Source organism: Odontesthes bonariensis, chromosome 4, assembly GCF_027942865.1.
Source record: "Odontesthes bonariensis isolate fOdoBon6 chromosome 4, fOdoBon6.hap1, whole genome shotgun sequence".
In the NCBI taxonomy this organism is placed as follows: domain Eukaryota; kingdom Metazoa; phylum Chordata; class Actinopteri; order Atheriniformes; family Atherinopsidae; genus Odontesthes; species Odontesthes bonariensis.
In genome coordinates, this window is record NC_134509.1 from 5,407,877 (window position 1) to 5,413,876 (window position 6,000).

At 40.7% G+C, this 6,000-nt stretch overlaps 1 protein-coding gene across 1 annotated transcript in view; it reads right to left on the reverse strand.

The window, feature by feature from the left end:
* The window catches only part of pik3r5 (phosphoinositide-3-kinase, regulatory subunit 5), a 28,075-nt gene extending 23,357 nt beyond the window's left edge, over positions 1-4,718 (reverse strand). The window contains exon 1 of the mRNA XM_075462600.1: positions 4,461-4,718. The gene's annotated coding sequence lies outside the window, so the exon portion shown is untranslated. The remainder of the gene's footprint in view (positions 1-4,460) is intronic.
* Between the last annotated feature and the right edge of the window lie 1,282 nt (positions 4,719-6,000).

The following is a 6,000-nucleotide window of genomic DNA, read 5'->3' on the forward strand; positions in this document are numbered from 1 at the left end:
AAGAAGTGCCGTCCATCCAAATGGATGTCTAGGGCGAAGGGCTTGATGATCACTACTCCTCGATCCCCAAAGAGAGGAGCACTTTACTCCTGGAAAACGTGGGTTTGGCTGTGTTAGGGCCAAGAGGAAGAATTGGGATTGAGGTCAATAATGATCAATAATTGCTTCCCAAACAACCCAGTCAATGACAAAACTTGATGACAGTAACCTTCCAGTCTTTCCCCTCTCCATCCTATCCACCCCCAAGTTGACAAATGGAGCCCATGTTCAAAGTAAATCTAATAAAACAACTAATTAATTCAAGTTGATACAGCTGCAAATAGCAGCTATGAACCCAGAATGATCCCTTTCTGTTTTTATGACCCTACCTAGTTCTAACATCATTTTGTTTTCAGTCCACATTAGAGACCACACCACAATTCTTTCCTGCCTCTTATTTACTGTCGCCCTGCTTTCACCTTCTCAGCCCCCCCCTGTTTTGTCTCTGAGTATTACACATATCAACATTTCCCAGACGAACAGACCCTTAGAACACGGCCCCTCCTCCGGTGTTCGTCTTTTTCTCATGCTGTCCTTCCATCTCGTCGCAGGCTGCTTCCCATCTCTCCCACTGATCCCATTACCAACTGCTTCCTAACAGGAAGACAGCTTCCCTGCTTTGCTGTGGAAGCAGGTGCCTCTCTATTGTTGCAGTGTGATCGCACTCTTAGATATGCTCCCACAGACCATGAAGGAGATCTCTGTACAGTAAAAGCGTGCCTGTCTTTTTTTTTTTTTTTTTCTGATAATCACATCCAGCCTTCCTCTGGCAGCCCACAATGCTCTTAAACACCGTCCTCTCTCAGCTGAGCCCCTGGATGTGAACTGGCCTCTTACAGCTTTAGGAAATAACTCCAAAGCTCTATTGTAATTAAGTGCTTCCCTTTAGTTCAAACAAATGTCACTGGTGGGAATTTTGATCAACTAAGCTAGAGTAAGAGCTAGTCCAGTAAATATTACTATTATATTTCTAAGGCTGTTGTTCGAAACTTCAGTCCCCCCCACCCTCCAAAAAAGAATCTTGTTACCATTGACTTTCAGGTGGAACTGTTGTTTTCCAGAGCAGAAAAGGATAGGATGCAGGATAAACTAGACTTTCAAGCCTTTTTCTGTTAGCATTTCTTTTTTCACAGGAATAGCAGTGTATTATTGCCACATCTTTGCGTAAAACATACTCTGTGGGCACTCAAGAATGCGCAACTGGAGAGAACTATCTGCTTTTATAGTTACAATGGGATGCCACGAAAACACAGAGACATTGTCTCCTGGAGAACAGAAAGCCTATCTCTATAACCTTCTGTCTTCACTTCCTCAATAAAGGCTGATAAATGAAATTTTAAATGCAAATATGAGGCTCTGTAAGAGGGAGACACAGATATCCACTTTCTGTAGAAAGCTTTGTGCCGTTTGTTTGACAGTGATACTTGTGATGCTTGTATCACTGCTTTTTTTTTCATGACAGGTGTAGAGTTTATGTGCAGATGCACGTGTTTACACATTTTTGAGGTGGCGACCTCAAAAGTATGTGTTGTAAATGTGAAGATGAAGATTTCACTGATACCACAGTCATCGAGAGATAAACAGGAAGCAATTCTGTGAATTACACAGTGCTGCACTGGGATGCCAGCATCACTTCCGCCAAATACGTATGACAGCCTCCGCTCCTCATATCTGATATCTGTGGCAAGCGACAAAATGTGTCAAATCCTCTACCTACAGAGAGGATTTATGTCAGTAATCTTTTTTTGTTTGTTTGTTTCATCATTTGAGTTCAATTCAAGGCCTCAGTGCAACTCCAGCAGTTTTTATTTCCTTACCGAAGAATATGCTTGTATTATACCAGTTTGTGAAATTCAATTCCTGTGGTTGCACAGGAAGACTTACACGAAGAAATAAGAAGGTGTTCATAACTTCTTTTTAATGAAAGTAATTGAGACCCATTATGTATTAGATTACCGTTATGAGATAGAAGTAGTCTGTCTTGAAGTAATAGGTAATATTCAAATACATATAGGTTAGGCGATATTGCTGTATATTATCTATGGACTAGGTGCACCTTTACCATGATTTTTCCTGCATTTAGGGAACTAATCTAGAGCTGCATTTTACCAAGCATCCTTTTGCGTCAGTTAGTGACACACTGGCTGCGTCAGTGTTAGCAAACGCACCAAATTATGCAAGCATCTTTCTACAGGGCTCATTTCTGTTTGAGGCCAATTGTAGGACAACTATTTTTCACTTCCTAAAAAGCTCAGTCATCCACTCCTAAGTTTTGGTTTCAGGCATTACTTGCTAAGCTTTAGGCATTAAGACTAGTTGGTTAGGTTTTGGCATTCAGAGTTTTTGTTCAGACTTCGACAACAAATCTAATGGGTTGTGGATAGGAAAGCATCATGGTTGAACGATAGCATAGGTAATTGTAGTGCATAAAGATTTCACCTTTTCCGAGGTTACCAAGGCAACGTGTCGCTGTCATAGTCACCACATAAAAATAAAGCGGTGTCCTGATCGTTGATCACAAGGGGTCCAGACCAAACGTCAGGATGTGACGAGCTGGGAATGACCCTGTGTTGGGTTAGCCATTTGTAATATTGCATTCTCAAATACATATTAATATATACTCATATCTATATACTAATGTTTCATCTGACATAAATCAAACAACTGTAAATCCCCTCAAAGTTTCTATAAATCTACAAAAAACTGTTTTTTCCTCATTTGAGGACAAAATCTCTTAGAAGAGGATCCACTGAAATGAGGAAAGCTGCACCGATTTGAAAAATATGGACTTCAGTCGGAGTAACAGACCTAAGGTCAGTCAAATTCTGAATAACCACACGACACACAAAAATGTGGAATAATTTGAATAGTACTGAAGTAACCAGGCAAAAAAAACAATGGTTGTCGGGCAGTTTTCATGAAGGTGCTTAGCTTGAGTGGAAACATGCTTTGCCTTGTGACTTGATTTGATTGATTAATAGAGACTGACTCCATATAACTCCGTCACTTTTACATAACTAAGTCTGCTAACAAACCGTGGGTAACACAACTGCACGTGATGACAAAAGAAAACAAGATATATGAAGCATTTTGTTGTGTCAGACAGAGATAAGACTGCAAATAACTAAATAATTATGATTGGAAAAAAATCTTAGGTTGTGCAGGTGAAAAGAATCAGATCACTACTTGTTGCCATTCTATTAGCATTTGAGTTATTGTTGGAGAGTGTGTAGATTGAAAATTACCTGCTTCTGCTGCATAATTTATTTTAACAAATTTAAAACTGTCCAACATAAGTGTGACACTGCTACTGGAATGCAACAATAAATCAATGGGAAGTTAACTGGACCGATAAAAGACTAGAGTTTTTATCTTATACTGATAGTATCTTTTCCTATCAAGAACAATTAACATCCCAGTTTGACATCTTCCGCTCGGTCATTTCATGCTGGCTGTAACTCCCTGAATTACTAGCAGAGATTTTCCAAAAATGTCTTTTAGCAAAAGGTCCTTCAATTACCATCTAATCTTAATGTTGTTTACAAGGCCTTGGTTTATTGAAGAAAAAAAGGATCGGAAACCTTAACAAGCAGGCATTGGCCTGGCAGTCTTTCTCAGGAGTGAAGTAAAGACCCTTAAAGACCATGAACTGATTCTCTCTTTCTTCTGACTCTGAACCCTCGGGACACTTATCAGATTCCAAGCAAACACCCTTAGTGTTTTTAGTGCCATTCACTAGTTAAATGAACAAATGTTTCAAATCAAACAGCCTTCCCCTGCTTTGTAAAACAAACCACCAACTGAAACTACCTAGAAAGAGGAATCATTTTAAATGCCATCATGGAATTTAAGATAACAAGCCATCACGCTTGCTCAGATTGTTGTTCCCATTTACAGGCAAAGACACAAGATTATCATCCATGCAGTTTGCACGTGCTCCTACAGGTCTACTTCCTCACAGTTTATTAAAAAGATGAATCATACAGTACAGAGCTCGAAGCGGAAGTGCCCAAAATGATATGACAGTGGGGGTCTGTGAGCTCATGGAGGAGGCCTGTAAAAAAAATGATATTCCTGCTGTTCCCATCACTGTGATGCCCACATCAACTTCAGCTCCTCTGACAGAAAACATAACACCCAACAGTTTCACCTAACTCAGGAAATGAGTTCTGACCACTTAAAAAAAAAGTACTGATGAGTTACAAGATGGCAACAGACGACTCTGGCAGAACCAGCTTCACTTGTTGTAACTCATCAGTTGTCACAGATTCTAAGTGAATATTGAATACAGTCAATGAATGGAATCTGTCGAATAAATGCTCCATGAACTTCACCAACTATGACCGTCTCCTTCCAAGCTCACAGAGCAGGGACAAGGTGCCATTAAAAACAAACACCCATTTCAGCCCTCATCGTCTTACCTGCAGTTTACTGCCCGGGCTCCATTGCCTCTGTGGGAAGGTTAACAAATCCAAAAACTCCACGGCAAGCGGCTCCTGCTCAGCGTCGGTGCCATTCATTCACGACACGCATCGCGACTGAACAGACGAAACCACATCCTGGGCAAGGCCGAGAAGTTCAGTCAAACAGGCGTGGAATCAGCGGCTGCCGGCTGATTGTTGCTCTCCGCCGCGTTCACAGAGCTCTGCGCTTCAAACGCACACACAGACACACAGACACTCTCTCTCTGCGGCTCGAAAAAATAGCAAACAGGAAACTGTATGAGTGTGGTGCATGTGAGCACAATGAGGGAGGCTGATCGTACCGTTGTGTGCGCGCAAAGGTGGGAAGTGCTTGTGTTTGTGTGCGTGTGTGTGTTTAAGAGGCTGGGGATGTTGAATCCCGTGTTGAAGGGATGTGTTGGCCCCCAAAAGGAAGTCATCTGTTCCATGAGCTTGTTTTCACGCTATTTTCACACATGTGTGTTTGTTTGAAGGGCTTTGTTCGTTATTTTACTAAACTTAGATTACATTTTGCTACGAAAAGAAAGTAGCCTACATGCTGTTGTCTATTGTAAAATATGATATCGTGACCTTAAATTTGAACAAAAATTAAAAAGCAAAAGGTTTAAAAATTCTGCACCGAGCTTCCAAGTCGTCATGATTGTTGTGCTTCATGGCTGCATTAAACGATCAGGTGATTAAACACCGAGCAGGTGAGTTTTTGGAGTTCATCTTTCTCTGCATCCCTCTCTGTCAGGGAAACGCTACGTCCCCCCTCCTGATTTGCCTGTTATTTACATAATATGTAGATATGTGACTGTGAATTCCCCTTTTCTTAGTAGGGATCCAAATGTGGTGACAAGCCATACAAAACAGCAGCAGTAAACATGAACAGTGGCTCCTGAAAATTGACTCTGAACACAAAGCGTATTAACAGCACACCGTAAAAAATGGTGTTTTCATTCAAGTTCAAGCTCTTCAGACTGACAAATATTGTATTTTTAACTTGCAAAATGCAGTGAAAAACCTTCCAGAGCGTTACAGTAAAACGTTTCATGTCCCTTTTTTCTTGGTCGTCATTTGATCATACCATGATTGCTTTTTATTACTTTATCTCGAAAGTACATGTGGAAAAACAAAGTTTGATGATGAACAGGACCGTGTCACAATGATCGAGGCTTCTTAAACCATCGAATAGCGCGCAGGACTTCTCGTTTGTGATCACAAAACCCATGACGCAGACTTTGTGTGCAAGACATTTCATGTCCGATACATTAAATGGACTGAGAAGAGCCAAGATGAAACTAAGCAAAGACTAAAGAAAGTCTCTGACTGAGGCGAATGTTTGTAAGTCAAGCCAAAAAGAAAAAGATCAGGGAAATCTTGCTTCATTGTGCAAACATGGTTTTTAAGGGTAGTTTTCTTACAAAGGCAGGATCCATGTGATTTTGTATGTGTCTGGGATATATATATATATCAATATCAGAAATACCACGCAGGGTTTTTCTGTGAATTCGTT